Here is a 23803-nt window from a genome sequence, read left to right as displayed (position 1 = left end):
ACGCCGTTAACATGGTCACTGCTTCTTAAGTAGCGGTGGCCATTTTGAAAAATGCCAACGTGGCATTCAGTGTATTCACTGGACAAGATGATGCGGTATTCATCTGTGAGCAATTTTAATCAATTTAAGGGTATCCAGGACCTAGTTATGGAAAAATGGAGATCCTAAAAACTGAAGTTGATGTTATGTTGCCATGGCAACGCAACGGCCGGACCCGCGATTTACAATTTAAGTCCAAATATCAAAAAAGGTTGGACACTGGTTGGTCTGAGAGGGATAAAAGGTTGACTAGGCTCGGGCCACCAGCTAACAGGCTTGCTACACTGCCATGTGTTGCTGAGGGCCATGAAATGGGCGTAGCCCAACCACTGCACCCGATATGTATAGCCAGCAGGGTGCATGGAAAACATGCACCGTATTAGCACAGTCAGCTAAGTGCATGAAATAAGGATCCTGAGAAAAAAGTGTCTGAGATTCAGGCAACACAGGGTGGTGTACTCGTGAGTACATGGCGGAGTTGCATGTGATGCGTAGGTAAAGAACCAGTGCAGGATGCATTAGATTCACTGATTAATACATATCATCACAGTCCCTCATATTGATGAGTTCCCTTAGATCATAAAATGCACTTTAGAACAACATGTCTCTATTCACACGTAAATGCATATAAATACAGTACATCATAGTGGAGAGTATTGTCTCCTTTCAGAGGACAGTGAGAAAAGGCATTGACAGTATTGGCATGGTGTTCAGACTCTGATAGTAGCCCACTAACTAATGATGGACTGGAGGCAGGAGTCCCACTCGTGTGTGGACCTAAGATGCTGTGGAATCGAAGTGTAGAGCGCCTCAACGTCCATGGTGGCTAGTAGACTGTCCACTCTCATCTCGATCTCATTTAGTATAAGGATGGTGCTAGTGGTATCCTTCAGATATGATGGCATTTGATTGCCAAAAGGTCTCAGGAAGAAATCAGTATAAACCGACAATGGTTCAAGTAGTGAATCTCATGCTGAGACTATCGGTCTCCCTGGTGGTTTTGTCGCGTTCTGGTGCATTTTGGGTAAAATATAAAATGCAGGCATCCGAGGATGCAGCTTATTCAAGAACATCTGCTCATCTTCACACATACATAATTGAGTGCCCTTGTGGTCTCCTGTATGTAGGTAAGACCATTAGGACACCAATCTTGCATTAGGAACAAGATCCCAGACAAACCATTGGTCGATCACTTTATCCTGAAACAACACAAGGACACAGACCTGAAATGGTTTATATTATAGAAACTCAAACCCACCCTGAAAGGGGGGTGGGGGGCATGAACAAAACACTGACCCAGCTAGAGCAAAAATGGGTACACAAGCTTAATACTGTCAAGAAGAGACTGAACGTTTCCTGGAATGGAAATCTTCTATGATACCATAAATTGAGTACGATCCAAGCAATCATAGCCATACATGTCAGCCAAGTTAATACATGCATTAATTAGATTTGGAATGTTCAGAAAGTGTCAACAGAGAATATCGGCCTATGAAAGCAACCACTCCAGAACTCTCTGTTGACTCTTTCTATGATCACTTGGTTCCAAATTCCTCCTACTGTTTATCCTGCGTATTCTGTTCAGCGTGTCAGTAACGCTCTGCTCGCTAGCTGGCATTGCAGAAATATACACCTCAACCCAATTGTTGTTTTGCACATTAAATATAAAATAGATGCAAAGGAAAGAGAATATTTGTCAAAAATGAAACCTGAGTTGGCCGGGAATCGAACCCGGGTCAACTGCTGGGAAGGCAGCTATGCTCACCACTATACCACCAACGCTTGATCATGAAATAGTTGAGAACGAATAAGTCGTTACAAATATATTGGTCAGGAGCGACATTAAAATGAAACACTTAATGTACAATTCTCAATTTTCACTCAGATTATTCGTGTTTGGAAGCCAACACAAAGCATTTCGTTTCAATTGTAAAAGAAACGTAGCGACTTCGTCAGCATGGAACCGACAATCATAGCTAGAGACTCTTTCAGTCACTATGCTTAAGTAGGTCAATATCTCCTTTGTACCGACTCACCCTCTTAAAACACTCGTCCGTATGTTGTCTGTGTGTTCTTGTTCTCTCCTCGCTATACACCTTTTTGAAATCCACGCACCGCTCCCTCCTCTCCTCCAACCCCCTGTCATAGCTCTCAACCATTTGTGTCACAAAGGCGGGTGAAAACACCCGATTTTATTTTTGGCGGGTGAGAGGCCCATTGAAATGAATGGGCGTGCAGGACGCTTGGCGGGTGAGTCAGCTGTTTAGAAGGCGGGTGACACCCGCCAAAAGCGTGTGAGTTGAGAGCTATGCCCTGTTGTTTCAGTTTATTACTTGCCTCTGCAGTCCCCCACCCTCGTTTTACTACCCAAGAATGTCTCGTCAAGTTCTGTATTTTGTGAAAGTACATATCAAAATGATGGGTACCCATCACTTATTTTGCAGGCCCGGGTTTGAATGTAACATGTTTTGGTACAGTTTGTTAGCGGAGAAAGGAGTCGAGGAGAAAGAAGTGCGATCACACAATCCCTTCCTCAACTCCTTAATCCTCTGCCTGTTTTCTACTCTAGTGCGGCTAAGGAGCAACATGACGGATGGCCGGTTAGCTCAGTTGGTTAGAGCGTGGTGCTAATAACGCCAAGGTCGCGGGTTCGATACCCGTACTGGCCAAGGATACCTATGTCTTTTTTGTTCGTTTATAAAACGGAACGTTAAAAGTACACGTCCGTGTGACCAAATTAAAGTGTATGCTTTTTAAAATGTCGTATTCTACTATACAGATGACAGCATATGAGAGGACAGCTAGTGGAACTGCAACAAGGTACAACGCAATGGAGTGCCATTTACAAATCAAGCCAAATACACACACGCAAGGACGATTGAACAGAGAGAAAACAAAGCAGAGACAGTGGCGTTGTCAGGACAAAAGGAAAGAGGGAATGGGTGGATTTGACCACGGTCGAGGTGAAGAAAGCATTGTAAACATAAAGAGAAAAGGGCACCCGATAGACGATCATAGTGAAGCTGACATGAAACTACTACAAGAAATAAGATGGTTCCGCAATGTGAGAGGGTAGTTGTGAAAGACTAGTCAAAGCAAAGTAGGAAATAAAAGTAGTAATGCTGGACGCTGTTAAAAAGAAAGAAGTCGTAGTCGGCAGGATTCGAACCTGCGGGGGAGACCCCAATGGATTTCTAGTCCATCGCCTTAACCACTCGGCCACGACTACCACACAACGCCGACCATCACTAACTCACCACATGAGCCTATCAATGAGTATATCCTTCCCAGGTTTCCAGTGTAGGGGATACCCACTCTTGTTCTTCCACTTACCCATATCCATCTCGCTCCTCTTATCACCCCGTTCCCCATCCATCTCCCTTATCTTCTGTGGTGACACTCTGCAAACCCCCATACTCTACTAAGCCCCCCCCCACCTGCTCCAATCCCTTCCACGACTACCTTTTCCTGCCTCCACCAACATTATGTATTTGATTCAGGAGAAACTAGTCCAGTCCTGGTTTTAATTTTGCATTCCAAACTTGCAGTGCTGGAATTCCCCATTATAAATTCAGGACTACAAGTGGCACAATGCAAAGTTAAACAACATAGAGTGCATAATGTTTGTATGCAAACTTGCCCCAGATGTTTGGAATGACGACCTGTTAAAATCAATTTGTGGCAAAAGTGAGTGGTCAGTTCCCTCAGGAATTGTGCCTCTCCACTATAGGAAGGGTCAATGGCCAAAAATAGTGATTTTGATGTTGTGCAGCTCTACCTCTGTGAGTGGTTATTGTCAGTAGGAGTTTATGTTTGCAGGTCTGCATTTACTAGGGTGAGTGGCCACTGCCCTCAAATATTGATCTTGTGCTTCTATGAGCATTTTCGATCATAGCTTCCTTCTAAGCCAGCTCATGTGTTTGAATGCCTCTCATTTCAGTCAATCATACTCCCGGTAAAGAATTCACATTTTCCACACATTTGTTCCAGAAAGTCATAATTCTATTCAAGACACAGAGGCAAAGGATTATGCTTCTCTTTCCATTTTACTACTTCAGTAGCAAATGTACAAACCAATAAAACATTAAACAAAACTCATAAAAACTTCAATAACCATCATTTTTTGAGTCTTTGGTAGTTCTGTTCTTATTGGTCCTCAAACTGGCAACATGATAACCTTAACTAGTCACCATCTCCTTAAATCACCCTGTCGCTCTACTTCACTTCCTCTTTCTTTGCTTAGTCGGGAATGCATCCAGTAAACTTTGCAATCCCGTCCATTCCCTCAGATACGTCCTCAATTTCCGGATTGTTTGTTGTCTGACACCGCACCTAATATAAACATAAAGTAACCAGTGACTGTAAGTCGAAAGAGGGTTGGATAATCGTAAAATCAACCACAATTTCAATATATTATCTTATTGTGCATTTAAAAAATCTGTAACACTTTAATGTATTCTTCATAACCGTTTCAATACTTGCAGAAAAAAACATGTAAAACATTCCATTACTTTTTACATTCCACATTGTTATTATGATTGATAGGGTGGGATAATCCTTTGCCTCTGTTTCTTTAATAGAATTATGACTTTCTGGAAGAAATGTGTTGAAAATCTGAATTCTAAGTCAAGACCGGAGGCTCGGTTTATGCTTGTTCAAAGCTTACTCGCCACTAACAATGCCACACTTTCCATTGGTTTAAAATAAAATGTTTTAAACGTTGATTAATTCGACCAATCTGCAGACCTCGTGATGTCTTCTACTCTGGCTCCTACGTTGAATGCCTTGGTAGCCATCACTCCTCTTGCTGAGTGAGCCCCATATTTCCCTACGTCAATGCCTGCCTGCTCCATCACCCATCTAAGCCATTTGGCTATGGTAGCCGGTGTTATGGCCTTAAAAGGTTTACAAATAGCTATTAGTAACTGAGATACTCCTGGAGGTCTCACTTCCCTTGTCATATCCTCATATGCTGCTAAGCATCTGACCGGGCATACCTTTGGTTGTCCCGGAAAAGATTAGCAAATTATGGATCTCAAACCTGTCTTAGTCCTCCTCGTTATAAGAAAGGTCACTCCGTTTGGTGACACACTCTTCTTGTTGATCTCTAGACCTTTTACAAGCCAATAGACATAGTAGCATGGCTAGCTTGCCTGAAATAACCTTTCTGGATGGCTCCCGATTATCTGGCCATGTTAGAAATAATTTCAAATCTGTGTCGACATCCCACAATTGAGTAATTATTTCACTAGGGGGTCTAGTCATCTTTACTCCCCTTACTAGTCTACAGATCAGGGGATGTTCACCTATCGCTCTCCCTTCTATCCTTTCCTAATTCGCTACTTCACCATCAGATTCTATAAGGTCTATATTCTTTCTTCATTGGCATCTCTTCTGGGTGCGTAATTTCTGCTTTGTGTGACATCACCATCCTTCTCTTTCTCCTCGTCCATCCCAGGTCGGTGGAGTGGGAGCCCCCTGCTAAGATTGCCAACTATATTAAGAAGAGGATTCAAAATCCCCTATCGAAGGAGGCCAGGGCATAGAAAGGTCCTGGCGGTCATGCCAGGATAAATTCCTTGATATTCTTGGACCTTTAACAAAAATCTGAAAGATGGTTGAGGAAGCAAAACAGCCAGATCATTAGGGCGACTCAGAGATTTTGGCTAGAAAGGCACAGAGGCCAATATGGCTGCTCGGCAATGCCAACAGCATGTTGACAGCTGAGAGGAGGAAGTCAATCTTGGTTAAGAAAGACCCCAAAATGGTAGAGCTGACTTCTGAGATGCCTTTATCAAAGAGATGGTGAAATTTGCCAATAATTACGTGGCAATAGACAAGGCCCAGACTGTATAAGGCTTTCAGCTAGAGTTCTGTCAGGATCCAGTACAAACGGACTGGCCAATATCTATAGTGTTCAGCAAAGAGGACGAACAACTGTTAGACAAATAGTTCTAACATCTAGAGCAGAAAAAGGGCATTACACAAACATCAAGCTCCTCAGGAGGTTTTATAAGCAACATGTTCTTGGTAATGGGCAGACGGAAAACCAGCCCATCGACAAATTTACGAAGTCTAAACGCATTCATTATTTACAGAATTTCAAGATGGAGGGAATCCATCTTTTAAGAGACGTGTTACAATCAGGAGATTGGCTTGCGAGGATAGATCTCAAAGATGTTTATTTGAAGATTCCAGTCGCAAGAGAGCATCAAAGTTTCCGACAGTTCCTTTGAAGAGGTCAGAAGTGTGAGTTCACATGTCTCCCTTTCGGACTGACTTCAGCGTCTTGGTGCTTTACAAAACTGATGAGCGTAGTGCTCAGTCACCTGAGAGAGCAGGGCATCAGACTGATAGTATTTCTAGACAACTTCTGCCTGATGGGACAGGAGAAGCTAATTTTAGAACAGGTGAAGATAACATGGTCATAGCCCGATTCAAGATGACCTGGCAATCCAATGCACCGATATGGAACCATAACATAATGCCAAACTGCAGTGGAAATAGACTTCAATTTAAATCACAGAAGGTGAACATATCGAAAGCGGAATATGAGAAGCATATTGAAACCTTGGGTGTAGATTACACTCCATTTCTTGAACAACACAAGACCCTGATAAATCGAAATGGGACTTAGAGTTATAAGCATATACATGCTTATAATTCACAAATCAACATGAGAAAGAGGGAAATGCACAAGGTCCTGCGACAACGTAACAAATTCACGAACTCAGAACAGTATGACATGAAGAAAAAGATCAGACAAAAGTATAAGAACTGGATAATAGCACTTCGTTCCTTGACCGAACAACACAATACAGAAAAAATAATGAAATGCTTTAAAGAGAAGAACTCATCAGATTTTTGGAAAGTAATCAATAATGAATGCAGTGTACAGCAGGCACCGCAAAAACATATGGTTACAGAAAAATAATGGATCGAGCACTTCTCAGTGTTGTTCTCAAAAAGGGCAACATTCCTGATCCTACATTGCCAGCCCTGGGATAGTCATTTTGACCAAGATTATATTTTGATAAATATAAAAAAAACTATCCAATTCCTGTGCTCCAGGCCCGGATGGCATAACAAATGAGATTCTGAAAGCCAACCCTGAAGGTTGGGCTGAGTTTTGTAAAATCTTATTTGACACAGTTGTAGCAGAAGGCATAACACCCGACTCATGGAAGAAGGCAATTGTCCAGCCTATTTTTAAGAAAGGCATCAGATCAAATCCAATGGACTATCGTCCAATTGCCTTACTGGATGCTATAAGCAAAATGTACACGACACAGTTCCAGCACAAACTGTTGGAATTGCTAGTTCTAACTAAACATCTAGATGTTAGACAAAGTGGGTTTGGAAAGGGTGTGGGATACTGTTTAAATCTTATACTCATCAATTTATTGAAAATGGATGCTATTAGGAAAGGTTCAAAAGTGTATCTTGCATTCGTGGACCTGTCTCACGCTTTCGATAGCGTTGACAGGGAAATGCTCTGGACAAAATTAAAATCCTGGAATTGTCCCGATAGCCTACGATCTGCTATCAAAGACTTACAAACGAACACTGAAATTAGCATCCGTTTAGACGCAAATGGTACTCTGTCAAAACCCATCTGTACCTTTTGCGGTGTCAAACAAGGGTGCCCGTTGGCAGCTATAATTTTCAATCCGTTTATCTCTGACATTGGAGAAATCTTTGAAAAAAATCCAAGGATTCGGTCCTAGAATAGACGACTCTGCCTTGAACTGGATTCTCTATGCAGACGATCTAGTGTTGATGGATCTTACGCCTATTGGATTACAACGGAAACTTCACGCTTTGGAGCAATATGTTGGGGACACTGACTTGTACATAAACTCAAGCAAATCATTTGTTCTAACTTTACAAGACCTTACTAAAACTGCATTCAATGCGAAAAAGTTCATATGGAAATTAGACGGTGAACCACTGCTACATGTGAAACAGCTAAAATATTTAGGCATGTGGTTGAATTCAAATATAAATGATCAAATTTGGGTGGAACAATCCAAAGCTAAATGCTGACAACTTAGTGTCGAAGCCACAGTTCTTGACAAAAAATAAGGCAAATTCTCCTTGGTTCCCACAATAAAGTTCTATAACCAAAAGGCTGTGCCATCTTTAATCTTTGGTGCGGAAACTGCCTTTGGATGTCCAGCTACTTTGTGGGATACCCTTGAGAACATTTTTTGGACTAGGATTTTGAAAGTGGCCAAGGGCATACCGGCTGCGGGAGTGCGATATGAACTGGGGCTAATCTCCATAAATGCAAAAGTCATCTGGAATACCTTGTCAGTTTTCCATAAAATAATCTTGCCTGATGGTGCTCTGCAGCTGAAAATCCTCCATGATCATGCCAATAAACAATCAAACTCAGTCTTGTCGGCATAGATAAATCAATGTCATCGAATTCTAAAAGACATAAACAGTGACAAAGACACATTGGTTAAAAATCCTGATGCAGTAAAGAAAAAATTGTGGGAACACGATTGGATAAGTACTGGCATAAATAGAGCAAAATACTCGCTCATGAAAAATGTTCCCTTGGAAGGGAAAGCCTACAACTCAATCTACAAATATTTTGAAAGATGCCCAGAGAAGCAAAAAAGAACACTTCTCATGAAATTTAGGTTAAACCAATTTAAGACCAAAGAAGTGATTATGCGATGGCCCAAATATGAGAAGCTGGATCCCAAATGTAGGTTCTGCAATCACCATGAAGAGAATATCAAGCATCTAATTCTCACCTGCAAAGCTTTTTTATGAAAAAGAAAGATACTGTTTGGAGTAATTGTTGCAAATAGACAAAACCTAACAATGGAAGAATGGTGGGAGGAATGTTTCACGGAAGCTAATAAAAAACTAACGTACGCTCTGACATTCCTCCTTAAAACCATTGAAGAAGAACTAAGTCTATTCTCTAGTAATATTGTTTGAATTTGAGACTTGTTCTCCGATGTTTGTCCTATTTGCACAAACAATGTTCATTTGGATTTTTATTGTATTCTTTTCTCTTCATGGTTTTGTTTTTACTATTGTTTTCATGCCAGCTGTATCTTTTGTTTTTCTTTTTTTAAAGGTTTGTATAAACTAATAAAATAAAATAAAAAAAATAAAAAATAATTTTAGAACAGGTGAAGATAACAACTGATCTGATTCAGAGATTGGGAGGCCTAATAAACTGGGGAAGTCTGAAGTTTCAACACCTTTGGAAAGGCTTGTCTTACAAACAGAGAATACCAATCTCGAAGGAAGGGAGGACAGAACTGTGGTGGTTGTTCAGACACATGGAGGCCTGGACAGGGAGAGTGATATTTGGCTCATCCCCAGACATCATAATAGAGTCGGATGACAGCTGATGTGGCGCACGTTGCAGGGACATAACAACGGGAGGCAGATGGTCAGAGAAGGTGATAGAGCTCCACATCAACAGCCTAGAGCTTATGGCAGGGTCCTTCGCTATGAGATGTTGAACTCACGACAAAGCGAATTGTTGCGTACTACTTAAAATGGACAACGTCTCTGTGGTATAATACATAAACAGATTGGGCGGGATAAAGTCCAGGATGCTAGCGTCGCTAGCTAAAGATTTTTGTTACATGTGCCTACTGAACAGGCTCAGTGTTAGAGCAGAGTATCTCCCAGGTCTGCAGAATCAGGTGGCAGACTGAAACTCAAGATATTTGAGAGACGCCAGCAATTGGCAGCTGGACAGAACTGCATTGCAGACCCTAATGAGTTTGAGGGGGTCATGCAAGACGGACTTGTTCGCATTCAGGTAGAACAGTCAGCTTTCTCGTTTTTCAGTTGGAGACCAGATGCTTCTCTCCAGAAATTCAGACGAAGACTGTTTGCTACGATTCTGAGAATGTTGGCTCAAGTAAGCAGACAACAGGCTATGGTACTGCTGGTGACGCCAGACTGCAGGAGTCAGGAATGGTTACCGGACCTTCTAGAGATGTAATTCGACATACCGCTGATACTCCCAAGGATCCGAATGACAAGGCAGGGTCCAGCAGGCGAGACTCATCCTCTGATAGAAGCAGGAAGCCTGAGACTGATAGCACGGGCAATTCAAGGAGAGCCTTGTGTTAAGATGGATTTCTGAACTCTGACCTGGTGGGCAGAGGTTCAGAAGGCCAGCTTAGTTTCTTGGAACAAGGTAATCTCTGGACAAGCCAGACCAATCAAGGTAGCTATGGTGGCGGTCAAGACTAAGGGCCTCATTACGAGGTCCTGGTAAGGGCACCGGTACCGTTAATCCCTTACCACCCTATTACGAGTTCCCCTTGCGGGTCCTCCCTTAAAGCCTGGTTTTACCAGGCGCTAAGGACGGAACCCGCAAAGGGACTTTGGTGCTAATAACGGTACCGCAATTTGCGGTACCGTTATTAGCGCCTTCCCCATTTCCATTGAGCCCTATGAGGGCTCAAATGGGAATGGGGAAGGCCCTGGTGAATGGGGAATTACCACCCCCGCCAACCTTGGAATGGGGCGGTAATAGCTCCATTCACCAGGGTGGAGTCGGTAAGGATTTGCAGGCAGCCATGGCGCTAATAGCGCCATGGTTACCTCCAAATTCCTAATGAGGCCCTAAGTCTCAGGACGGGTGAGGGTGACTGAAAGACCTGAATGAGCACACATAGCAAGGACACTTACAAATTACTCCTAGAGACGTGTTATATCAAAAATATAAACAAATTTATTACAAAGCCTTTGTAACTCAGACCATAGCAAAAGAATCACAGCAATACTAATTAAATCAACACAACACTATCAATACAATGTATATACAAGACCATTGGGGTCTAAAGAGTTAAATGCACGAAATATGTCAACAACCTAGATGGGACGGAAACAGGCAGGGCAGGTAGTCTTAAGGCCCCTTCGACATCCGCAACACACCTAACTAAGAGGCAGTCCAAGCCCTAAGAAGCGAGGAGCATTGTGCTCAATAGTACATGCAATGCAAGTGCACGCGGTTGTTCCAATGGGCAAAACGGGGACTCTTCAGGTCACTAGCAGCTCAGAAAGTGAATGAGGCGATGAAGAATAAGTTCCCACTATTCAGGGAGGACCTCCACTTGAAGGCAGAGGCAGTTCCAGAGAGCGGGATGGAGTCGCTAGTTCACACTAGCAGTGGAAAGGAGAGGGACTCTCAGGGGCCACTCGTGCGTAAAAAGGAGCCCTGGAGCTAGGGGTCACCGGTTAGTGTCGGAAGTACTCATCGGTCCCAGGCGCACTCGGACCCAAACTTCCCCAGTTCAGTCCACTTCCCTTGCAGGTTCAAATGCGGCAAAAAGGACGTCTATGTGGCTTTCAGTTCCTGAGATACAGTGAGGATTCCCAAATGGGACAGTGGCAATTTATCTGCTCTGGGTGGATGAATCGACCTGGTTTCACTGCAGTAGGCTTCAGGGGCAAGAGGGTCACAAATGCATCGTACTTGCAAAGGTTGTTGCCGCGGCAGGGCAACACGGTAACCACGTATGCTCCGGTCCTGGCACACTCGTCTCACTTCAGACCTTGGAACGCCAAGTGTACAAAATTTATTGTGAGAGTGTCGTGGACAAAGAGCTAGAAGTATACCAAGTTTCGAGGGCCTCCTCAAAACGGCGGTGGTAACAGAGCAAAGCAACTGGGTAAGCTGGTCAGGCCACTGGCTGGCCTAGGGACACTTCCGAGAAAGCTTACTTGCAGGTTTTGATGAAGGTGCAGAGAATAGCTGGTCCCACTATTCCAATGGGTCGAAGCGTCTTCGCAGACCTTCTAGGACGACCAGATGCAGAGGGGTCCCACGGGACGACAGCAGGCTCAGGGTGCCAAACCTTGCAACGGGTTACCAGCGGATCCTCAACTCGGCTTCTTAATTTCAGGATACTTGGATCCTATCATTTGTTCAGTAAGAACTCCAGAGATTGACATGGTATGGGTGTTTTCAGCCTCTTCTTATCCAAAGTTCCCTTCGCGCCAAAACGGAAAGGACGCAATGGGAGATCTGCTCACAAACACACTCCATACGTTGACCAATCATGAACTACGGTGGTCCCAGTCATTCAGAGCACTCTAGACTCTCTGGCACTCAGGATGTGTATTGGGGACAGACACCCCAGCCCACATCCTGGAGGCACACACACAAGGCATTCAGAAGCCTGCGAATGCTTGGAGTTTCGCAGGAAACTGCCTGTCCAAATAAGGACTGACCCGGGTCGACTCGATCTGGGGAAGGTGAAGGGGCAAGATGGCCAAAGGACAGGACAAAGAACCTCGTGGCATGGCCATTTTGGAGCCAGACCACCTATTTGTGCCAAACGCGTTTAACGTAGTTACCATGGCAGGAAAGGGTTAAAAAGAATGCGAAAAGATAGCTGCCACCAGCCCTGTCCATGACACATCTGCACATCTCACAAAAGGTCCATCGAGAGTGTCTAGGGTCTTTGGAAAATGACTACAGACCCAAGTACACTGTACTGGAAGGTACATTGTGTACTTGTTACATGTTGCACAAAAGTTGCAACATGGGAAAAGGACTAAGGGAAACAAAGTCTCCCTGTACTGACTGTCTTAAGGGCATGTCAGTTTTCCCATTAAAAGTGAGCGAAAGCCCAGAGAAGTACAGCTGAAGGCTGTGCTTTTTTGGCAAAGTTAGTCTATGGTGTCTAAACAGCAGCAAAATCTTTGGGGGTGTACACATGGAGGGAAAATTACATACAATTATAAAATCTTTCCTAACACCTGGCAAAGGCCAGGACTTTCGGGAGACGCTGAAAAGTTCTTCGAAGAAGCATGGGCACCAGACACCAGGAAGGCATACAGATCAGCCTGGTCAAAATTGAGTACCTGGTGTGTGGCAAAAGACATTCATCCCTCTAGAGCAAATATAATTCCAGAAGTGTATTTTGTGGAAGCCTTGTGCGCCCAGGGTAAAGCGTACAGGAAAGTGAATACATGTAGATCAGCTATTTCAGCAGGACACCCTAAGATAGAAAACATGCCAGTAGGGGAACACCCATTAGTGTGCAGACTTCTAAGAGGAGTAAGGCTTATGTGGCCTCCAAGGCACAAGTATTCTCAGACATGGAACGTTAATGTCTTGTTAAATCTATTTAAGAAATGGCCAGACAATTAACAGTTTTCGGGGAAGGCGTTATCGGCGAAGCTCACTATGCTGTTCTTCCTTATATCCTGTAAAAGGGTTTCAGATGTTAGAGCATTAAAAGTGGACCAGAAAACCTTTACTCCCTCAGGGGTTACATTTTATGTTCATAAAAGAACTAAGACAGATTCAGCATTCCCAGATCAACCCAAGTTATGCACAGTGTGTTGCCTCAGGGCCTATGAAACAATGACAGCTATTATTAGACCATCAGGGGTAACTCAACTTTTGATCGCATTGCGGAGGCCATTTGCAGCAGTATATGCGGCTACCCTAGTTTGGTGGGTGAGATGGAGTATGCTACAGGCAGGCTTCGACATCGGTGCCTACGGGGCTCATTCAGTTAGAGGAGCAAAGACCTTAAAAGGCATATAACATAGGAGCACGGTTTGCGGACATTTTGGAAGCAGCGGACTGGTTGAAGGAGTCAACTTTTAAAGACTTCTACTTTCGACCAATAGAGCAAATGTTTGCGTTGGTGGTGAGTAAGCTTTGAACAAGCATAATCCGAGCCTACCATCATAACATAGAATCAGTGCTTTAAGTGGGGTAAGAAATTGAGGAGGGGCCCTCATTTGGGGGTGTGGCTTCCATGGTGGGCATGGCCTAAAAAGTGCACAAACCATAGTAAGGTGTGCAAACAAATATATAAATGTATGTAAGCATGTATATATTCGTATGCTTACCTTACTATGGTTTATGTACTTTTCAAGCCATCTTTTATAAACATAGAAATGTTATATATTTGTATGTTTATAAAAGGTGGCTTGAAAGTGCACAAACCATAGTAAGGTGTGCACACTGGTGCGCTTACCTTACTATGGTTTGTGTACTTGTTTCAAGCCACCTTTTATAAACATAGAAATTTGTAACATATTTTATGTTTATAAAAGATGGCTTGAAAAGTACACAATTCAACGGACAAAGACGCCACGGGTTCAGTGATGTGTGCTCTGCTCTGTAGAGCAGATACATCACAGAGCCCGAGGCGTCTTTCACCCTGAGCGAACCCGTGGTCTCCGTGATCTATTAGATCACGGAGCCCACGGGTTCGCTGAGGGTCAGTGACCTGGGAAGGACAAACAAAGGCACCATAACTTCCTCTTGTGACCCCTCACCCAAGGGGTCTCAAGAGGAAGTTACAGTGACTGACAGAAGTGCCAGCCAGATGCAGCGACCCTGTGGCTGGCTGGCACTTTTGTCAGCAGCCTGACATCAAAATGGTGGGCGCATACGCGACGGGATGTGTCCTGCCATGGTGTGGTGTAACCGGAGTGGGCCCCGGCTCAGCCTCACTTTTTGGAGACTGACGGGGCCCAGTCTCAGCCCACTTAAATCACAGCATAGAATACTGATTTTCCATACTAACATTATCGAAAGTCTGTAATAGAATCTTGACTTTCTATGACATTAGTATGGAAAACCATAAACACAGTGTTAGGCAGAATCCTGTGCAGTGCCCTTAGGGACCACTACACACAATTAAGACTACAGGTGGTAATACAAGTTTTACCTTTGGTACAAGCCTGTACTACTGTGTTAAAGTGGTAGCAGTAGCGGAGCAGCCAGGCTTATCTCAAGAGTATATGAGCAGTAGCAGAGATTACACAAAGGGACCACAATTACTGTGACTCAAGCAAACACTGACTCAAGGTTTCAGGTAAAAAATGTAAGTACATTTATTTTTAACCCGTTTGTTATAAACACAACAATTCTATTAATTCAAAACCACACGTAAAATACACTACAACTAACCAATTCACTTTGTATGGTATAACTCAAGGTAAGTACCCTATGTTTTAACGGACCGGTGTTGTGAAACAAAAGACGTTATTCGAGAATACATATGCAATCACTTATTGACAGTAATGACAGTTCGGTCTTACTAAATAAACGCGTATCCGCGGCCAGAAATGTTACCGGAGCAAAACACACTTAGCACCTGAGATACCCAGAGAGAGTTGGGGGAAAAATCATAGGCAATACTTTTGTCAAGGCAGACAGAATCAGAGAACACTCATGGCCATAAATTCAAGAGTCAATAGGGTGGACCCATTGTCAAGTGGAACCGGGTTCCTGTTGTCGAGTATCACACAGTCGGACAGTTCACGATTCAACGTAGCCAGTAGTACTTAGATATTGTCAATGGAGGAAGCAAAAGTTATAAGAAGGAGGGAAGATAAGGGCAAGCCTTGTAGGAGGAGGAAAAGGGATTCACCCGAATTCCTCAAGCAGAACACAGTACCTTATTCAATGAAGAAGCTGGTGCCACAGCAGTTGTTCCTGGTAGTTTCCTGCAGACCCACGGTTCCTGGAGCTTCGGCAAGAAGGAGGACGTCTGGAGGGGTCTGCACCACACAGGGCTGAAGCCGGCAGCAGCAACGGTGAATAAAAGGTGCGCTCCTTAAAAACAGGAGAGGCTCTTCAGATGGCTATCCGCACCACTACAGCAGAGTGCAGCGATTTCGACCACAAAGAGGATCCTCTGGCTGTAGAAGATGAGCTGGTTATCCCCACCAGGCTCAAGGGAAGAAGACTCCGGACTGGATCTTCTCTGGTCGTTGAAGGGTCGATAGCTCAGGACTGCACCAGGGCTTCACCGGGACGGGATAGTTGCAGCAGCCGACTTCTTCTCCGCTTCTCTTCGGTTCCTTGTAGTTCCAATGGCGACTCTGACTTCTAGCCCAAGAATCCTGCCTTTTATGCGAAAATCCCCCATTCATACAGCCTGGCCATCAATCACGCAGCACGGCAACCACCTCAGCCAATCATGGAAAAGTGCGACTTGGGTTTCCTAGGATACCCTGTGCAGGGGGTGACTACACCCCTCCCTCACATTCAGCCCACCTAGACACCCAGGTGCCTAGAGGAGGGCTTCTTGGCAGACGCCCGCCAAAAGACAGTGAACAAAGAAGGCAAACCTGGTTTGCCGCGCAAAATAAGACACAAGAAGGACTTTAACACAAAGAAATGGCGAATAAACCAGACCAGAGCCAAAACAAAAAGTATTTGGTCAAGCGGGTGAGAGTGGGGGAAAAGCTCACAATCTTACCAAGTGGAAAAAATTAACTCCAGAAATCCAGCAAAGCTGCTGAGGGACTCACTAGGGGCCTCATCGCGAGTTTGGCGGTAGCCCTTAAATCCGGCATCAGTGCCATTACCGCCGGATTTAAGGGTCCACCAAATCACGGCTTCGGCTGGTTTTGCTCACACCGCCGGCGGGAAATCCGCCGGCGGTAAGAGGACGAAATTTCCCCATTGAGCCCAATGGGGAATGGGGCATTCCCGAATGGGCACAATGGGGAATGTGGATTTCCCGCTACGCCGGTAGGTTTGGCGGTATGGCAGATAACGCCGGCGCTGTTACTGCCCAACTCGTGATGAGGCCCTAGGTAAGGGAAATTAGCCATTGAATGAGAATTCTCCCTAACACTCGGGAAGCTGCTTCTTCGTGCTATAGCCCTCCCACGCCCTTGGCAGGCACCGACCCTGGGAAAGGAATAAAGGTATGCACACCAATGTTTCGTATTACACTTCCACCTCTGGCCTGGTAAACACAGGCTATGCTTTCTGTTTGTGAGAGAGGGGAGCATGGCGGAGGCAGGGTTGAAAAACAGACGGACAGCTAAAGGGCATGAGCGATATAAATAAAATATCAAATCACTTCTGTCCTCTGTTGCTGCCTGATTAGGATGTCAATGAATTAAGTACCAACATCCTGTCCAGGGGACAGACTCCCACCTGCTGTTGTTCTCTGACCCCTTTACCCGCCCTGCATGCAGGCCAGCTCTGACCCCTTCACCCGCCCGGCATGCACAGCTCTGACCCCTTCACCCGCCCTGCATGCAGGCCAGCTCTGACCCCTTCACCCGCCCTGCATGCACAGCTCTGACCCCTTCACCCGCCCTGCATGCAGGCCAGCTCTGACCCCTTCACCCGCCCTGCATGCAGGTCAGCTCTGACCCCTTCACCCGCCCTGCATGCACAGCTCTGACCCCTTCACCCGCCCTGCATGCAGGCCAGCTCTGACCCCTTCACCCGCCCTGCATGCACAGCTCTGACCCCTTCACCCGCCCTGCATGCAGGCCAGCTCTGACCCCTTCACCCGCCCTGCATGCAGGTCAGCTCTGACCCCTTCACCCGCCCTGCATGCACAGCTCTGACCCCTTCACCCGCCCTGCATGCAGGCCAGCTCTGACCCCTTCACCAGCTCTGACCCCTTCACCCGCCCTGCATGCAGGCCAGCTCTGACCCCTTCACCCGCCCTGCATGCAGGTCAGCTCTGACCCCTTCACCCGCCCTGCATGCACAGCTCTGACCCCTTCACCCGCCCTGCATGCAGGCCAGCTCTGACCCCTTCACCAGCTCTGACCCCTTCACCCGCCCTGCATGCAGGCCAGCGCACAATTCCACGAATTGAATTCGCGGAAATGAGGGGCGGAGTTTGGAGGCGGCCTCTAATGGCAAACCTATTGCGTATATTGGAAAACCAAGCCCCACCTCTTTGTGACACCCCAGGCCCTGTCCAATGAACGACCAGAAACCTAACCTGGCAGGGTCGGCAGAATGTCAGGGGAAAGAAAATGCCAGATCGGGCAAAGCTTGGCATTGAGTCCACCGCCCACGCCCATGGTCCGCTGTTACCCCATGTTTTTTTGCCGCATTCACGTGTTTGTGTTTACAATAATTCCGTTATCTTTGCATGGTCAGTCAAGCACAGTTAAGTTAAAGGGCCTGTGGGGTTAGCAAGAGAAGGTAAGGGGGCTTCAATGGCAATATGCATGCATCATCCACAAACTGAGACCGTATAAAGAACATAAGGCAAAGGGCCAGCTGGTCTCAATGTCACTGCTAACTTACGTGATAAGGAATTCAACGAAGTTATATTTTAACTGTGCTAAGATCTGAAAACAATCGGATACATAGATTTGCATTTTAAACTGATGTTTAAATGATAGTAATCTTTGAAAACCCTTTTCCCATAAACGTCTGGCCGTGCAGAGTCATTTAATATCGACTACAGTTAAATAGGAGAGTAATTATCGCAATATGGAAGCCATACAATTCTGACATGAACTCAGATGAACTGGACTGTTTCAGGGCATAGGCGCGAAAGATGAACGTGAGCTCCAGTGGCGCAATCGGTTAGCGCGCGGTACTTATACAGCAGTACATGCGATGAGCAATGCCGAGGTTGTGAGTTCGAGCCTCACCTGGAGCATGACTTTTATTGCTGTACGAGGGGTGAGATAGCGATCAAAGAATGACTAGTGACTGAATAAACACACGTTTATTCAGTAGGAATATTGGTCATACATTTAGGGGGACATGGGTGCGTAAATAGTCATGCCCCCCACATGTTTTGTGAACCTTAAAAATACAACCCCATTTAAGCGTAGTTGCGAATTCAATTAATCTAGTCTGTTCAACTCTGGACACATATTGTATCTCTGGGAAACGGAAAAGAAAAAAGTAAAGCTTTCAAACCCCTTTGTCTCTGAGCTATTACACTATATTTCACGTAACAGCTTATTAAAGTGCCTTGCCACAGTTCTAGGCCACATCCCTTCTCACACGAAAGACTCTGCATACCAAAGGATTAGTCACGGTGAATACTGTGGATTGCCTTTGTTCTATATTAATATGGTTGCAGACTACTTAGTAATACCTATTGTTCGCTCTGAAACGGCCCTCACATAATACTCCCTTCTAATTTAGGCACCTTAGCATTGACCATCGACATTTTTACAATCCTTAGCTGTGGGTTTATTTGCATGGATTAACGTGCACCCAAGTCATACCGAACACTAACATTCTTCTTTTAACCGACCCCACATCTGTTTGAACCCCTCTGTTGTTTTGTCTCTCTCCTCCTCCCCGCACTGCTTCAACACGTCCCTTTTCCTTTTCTATGCAGACCATATACTGGATACCCCTTGTGAGGGCACAGCATACCAACTTCGAAACAAACCTCTGCGCTTTGCAACCACTACAGTGGTGATTTCATGCAGTATAACACATTTTCATCTTAACATTAAATAAGTCACTGCCTCAAACACACCCTATTTTTCTGAGTTGTTTCTTTGTTTAACCTACCCCTGCCTCACCCATCTTTGTCTCTTTGACATGTTCTATTCTGTAAAAGGTAGCAGGCGCCCCTCTCTAGAAAGAACATGGCATGATAACCTGTTCTGTGGTTTTTACCCACTTTGAGAGTTTGCAGCCATTGTTTTTTGCTCACTGTACCTGTACTATTTGCATATCAGATTTGTCCAGCCCACAAGGGCAGTACAGCACCGAAATTCCTGGCAAACCTCCTTTGAACAAGAGTGTCAACAGAGTTAGGGAGTATTCTCAAGAATGTGCTAATTTCCCTTACCTTTTGAGACCCCCAGCAGCTTTGCTGGATTTCTAGGATTTAAATGTTTTACCTGGAAAGAGTGTGAGCCTTTTTTCCCACTCTTTCATGTATTTTGATGTGTATTTCACTTTTGTGTTCTTTGGATATGGAGTTTTGTAACACGTCCATAGGCATCATCTTTTTCTGTGTGTCACACAGCACCTTCAGTGCAGTGGCACCGGGCACAGGGGTGTCTTTCAGACTCCACAATGTTTAAATACCTTAGGCGGAGTTCGAAGCAGAGTTCAGTCTGCTTACTGTTTCCTGGTGAGAGGCTGTCCTTGTGAGGAGCTGCAGCAACACTGAGTCTGGGTGTGTTTACCCCTTTAATTCTAGGACCAACCTACTTATACGAACTCCCCGCGTGGAGCGCGGCACGGAGTTCGAAGCAGAGTGCAGTCTGCTTCGTGGTTCCTGTTTCCTGGTGAGAGGCTGTCCTTGTGAGGAGCTGCAACAACGCTGAGTCTGGGTGTGTTTACCCCTTTAATTCAAAGACCAACCTACTTATACGAACTCCCCGCACGGAGCGCGCCGCGGAGTCCGAAGCAGAGTTCAGTCTGCTTCCTTTTTCCTGGTGAGAGGCTGTCCTTGTGAGGAGCTGCAGCAACGATGAGTCTGGCCATGTTTACCCCTTTAATTCAAAGACCAACCTACTTATACGAACGCCGCGCATGGTGCGCGGCGCGGCGTTCGAAGCAGAGTTCAGTCTGCTTCAGTCCGCTGCAAGAAGCAGCAGACCGCTGTTATCAGCCAATATGAAACGTACAACGTCGAGCGGAGAGCAAAGTGGTCAAGGTCCTCAAACGCGACAAACATTTGCAGCAGTGGAGGAAACTTGAAACACAACTTGAACTGACTCTCGAGGTAAGCAATGTAACAACTAACACTGACATTGACTCTATGAAGGAACCGGCAACTCCAGTTTGCACTGCTCACCAGTTCCCCTCACTGAGTTCCTTAGTTTCACAGTTTTTATTACACCAACATGAAATGCAAATGCCGAATTCTAAAATAACAGAAACTGGAAAGATTGCCGTAAAGGTTTCCACGATTGTACTAAATAGTGCTGACAACGTCTTTTTGCATTCAAACATGCAATCTTTTCAAGGTCCCCCTCCCTCCTCAACTTACGTTGACGCACTGGGGGCGCAGTTCGATTTTGATATCACTGATATAACAGATCTGGATCTGCCTGAACTGCATTTGCCCCTAGAAGTTGTTTCACTGACCAACGAACCCGGCACACGTGACAAGCCAGAAACGCAGAAAGCGGGCGGCGATGAAGAAAAGAACCCTGACGCAAATGCCAACGGCAACTCCAAAACTGCAGCAACAATTCAACTCCTTCCAGCAGCCACCCATTCAACACCTGTCATAAGCAAGTATGCCCGGTTGGTGGGAGCAATTTCAGCTGATAACTCAGATACAAACAAGACATCTGGAGAAGGTTGCATGTCAGAGAGCTGCATAGACCCAGAAGAGTCCATATCCCCTCACTTGTCCAATCAATCTCGTAAACAAAATCGAAACGATCAGATGTTCGGAAATGAAAATGGCAACCGAAACAGCTCTATGTCAAAAATAAGAGAAAAATGTGGCGATGACATCTCGGCCACATAAAAAATTATAGCAAAATCCCATATTACATCATCAAGCTCATCTACGCTTGATGTTGCCGCACGTGAGGCACGATTGACAGCACGGCTGAAAGCGGACTACTTACAAATACCAGAACGCCTGGAAGCAAGCTACACACAGAAATATGCAAACACTCCAATATTAAAAGAGAAATCATCTCACATCAACGCTTTACGCGGGAAAGAAAACATTGAGAAAAACCTGATTTATGAGCAGTCACCAAAGCAAATGCTGGCACAAGTAAATTCAAGATCTCAAATTACTAATCAATATACAGATGCAGATGCAGGAAGTAACTTGAAATCTAAAAAAATGCAACAAGAGGTGTCCAACGCAGCAAATTCAACAGAATGTTTGCCAATATCATCAGAAATCGGACCCACCGAGAAAGAAACAAAAGAACATTTGTCAATTGCGGCCAGCATCCAGATACATAACAACGTACTTGCGGCTTCCTCAATTGCCTTGTTACCGTTTATGAAGCTCTACGAAACTATAAAGGACACCATGCAAGATCAAAGTTCACTTCTAGCAACGATTAACAACAAATTGCAGATTCTGGAAAAATTCACAGAAAACCTCTTGCAAAGATTAGAGTATGAAACGGACACATCGCGAAACTGGCAATCTCGCCTAAATGACATAACAAAACGAGAGGCATGTGAAAGGTCAGAGTTAATTGACGCTGTTATTGAATGCACGAAATGGATGCGTCATAATGTCTCTTCTCGGCAAACTTGCAATTCATATATGTGCTATGGCCGAGGCGAACCATTAAAATTGAGTATGCCATCTCGCGTGATTCCCTCACCGATTGAAAACACGCTAGGTTTGGATCCCCACCTGACGTCGATCCAAACCGCCAACACAGCAGCTGCACAGACGACAGAAAATGAGGACATCCCGAGCTCACAATTAGTGCAAGCTATCGCTGGCCAAAAAAGCAGAACATCACAAGAACTAGCTGGAACAGGTGTACCAGTTCCGAAAGGGACACAAGAGCATGCCGCTACAAAAACTGCAACTACAGAAGATAAGTAGAGCGAAAAAGTGAACCCACCAACCCGAGAAAAAACCATTACAACAAACAAAACTTTGTTTGGTATTTTTACGGGTGGTGCGGTATCTATATCGAAGCCAATAGACTTATCCTCCATTGCAAAACGGAAACCAAATGGCGTTACCAGTAAAAAAAACATGAAAACACCGGCCAAAAGAGCTTGCCCAAACAATGCCAAAAAGTTTATTCGGAATTTTCCCACGCCGCCAAGACTTGGGCTGTTTGATCAAAATGTGAAGATCCTAGACAAACCTAAACAATCGACGACCGATCAAACGGATGAAATTATACCATCAATCATCCTAAAATCAAACAAAAGACCCCGCATCGAAATTGAAGACCGAGAGTTGTCAGATGACGACAACTCGATTGATTTATGCGACTTCTCCACATATTCCATTGATGACGAGGTAGAAATTGAAGCCGAAACTGAAAATTCGGCAAACACAAATCACCTTAATCAAGAATCACGATCAAAAGTCTGTGACGGCCAAAAAAGATCATCCACCGGAATTCTTCAAGATGATCATACATCCCATGCAGAGAGAGCAAAGAGGAAACCAAGAATCATGGTCCAAGACCCATGATCAGAAGATGTGATGAAACCAAAAAAAGTCTGCACACAAATGAGCTCACAGACATCCCTAAAACTGAACCCTAGACAAACAAAAGAGCAATTGCTACAAGAAGAACAAGTAGCATCTAATTCCACAAAAAAGCATAGCGGTCTACTTAAGAACGAAGTATGGAAAATTCAGATAGAAAATATTCTGGAAGAAAAAAATTAAGTCAACTTAAACAGGAATAACACAATGAAGCTCCTGCATAGCATCCCAGCCCTTCGCACTATACGATCTGACGATATTGCGATTGTCAAGTACAAATCGGAAAATTGCTCTGACTGGGTGATCTTGCAGATGAGATCAAAATTTAGTGCAAAATCCATAATAGAAGCAAAAGACGACCTGCTATTTTTTGGATTTCATGCAAAATTACACACCGATAACGAAGAAAAGTATGTAGAGATAGAAGAACAACAAACAACAAATTCTTCATGTGAACAACACCGACTCGATTTATGGAAATGATTTAACGCCTCACCAAAACTGACTACTGATCAACAGCAAAAGTCATCTAACTCACATTTTGCCAGACGAAATGGAAACTCTAAGAACAACATCTAGCAAAAAAAGACAGTAGAGAGCAGCGTACACTTGCTGACATCTTGGAATACTCTAGGTTTCGGCCATCTTTTTCAAGATGTCACTTGGATAAATGATACCCACTTCATTATCTGTCTCCAAGAGGCATGGCTGCGTTCGATGCCAAGCCGTGACGGATATGCAATATACCAAAATTCCGCCGGAAAACATTTATTTGGGCGACCATATTCGGGTTTCATCACAATGGTCAAAATTCAACAACAAATGGAAAGTTTTAAGCTTGAGTAACCCAAATCTATTCATACAAGTCACGATTCTCGAACAAA

General features: G+C 44.6%; 2 non-coding genes across 2 annotated transcripts; both read left to right on the top strand.

Moving 5' to 3' along the window:
• The first annotated feature begins 2634 nt into the window (after nucleotides 1-2634).
• TRNAI-AAU (transfer RNA isoleucine (anticodon AAU)) lies at nucleotides 2635-2708 on the top strand. The gene has a single exon. It is a non-coding gene; the product is annotated as a tRNA-Ile (tRNA).
• Nucleotides 2709-18342: 15634 nt separating this feature from the next.
• TRNAI-UAU (transfer RNA isoleucine (anticodon UAU)) lies at nucleotides 18343-18437 on the top strand. Its single transcript has 2 exons — nucleotides 18343-18380; nucleotides 18402-18437. It is a non-coding gene; the product is annotated as a tRNA-Ile (tRNA).
• The last annotated feature ends 5366 nt before the right edge of the window (nucleotides 18438-23803 follow it).

The sequence above is a fragment of the Ambystoma mexicanum genome, chromosome 1p (assembly GCF_040938575.1).
Source record: "Ambystoma mexicanum isolate Mex_15411 chromosome 1p, UKY_AmexF1_1, whole genome shotgun sequence".
NCBI lineage: Eukaryota > Metazoa > Chordata > Amphibia > Caudata > Ambystomatidae > Ambystoma > Ambystoma mexicanum.
This window is presented reverse-complemented; position numbering and strand designations above follow the sequence as displayed.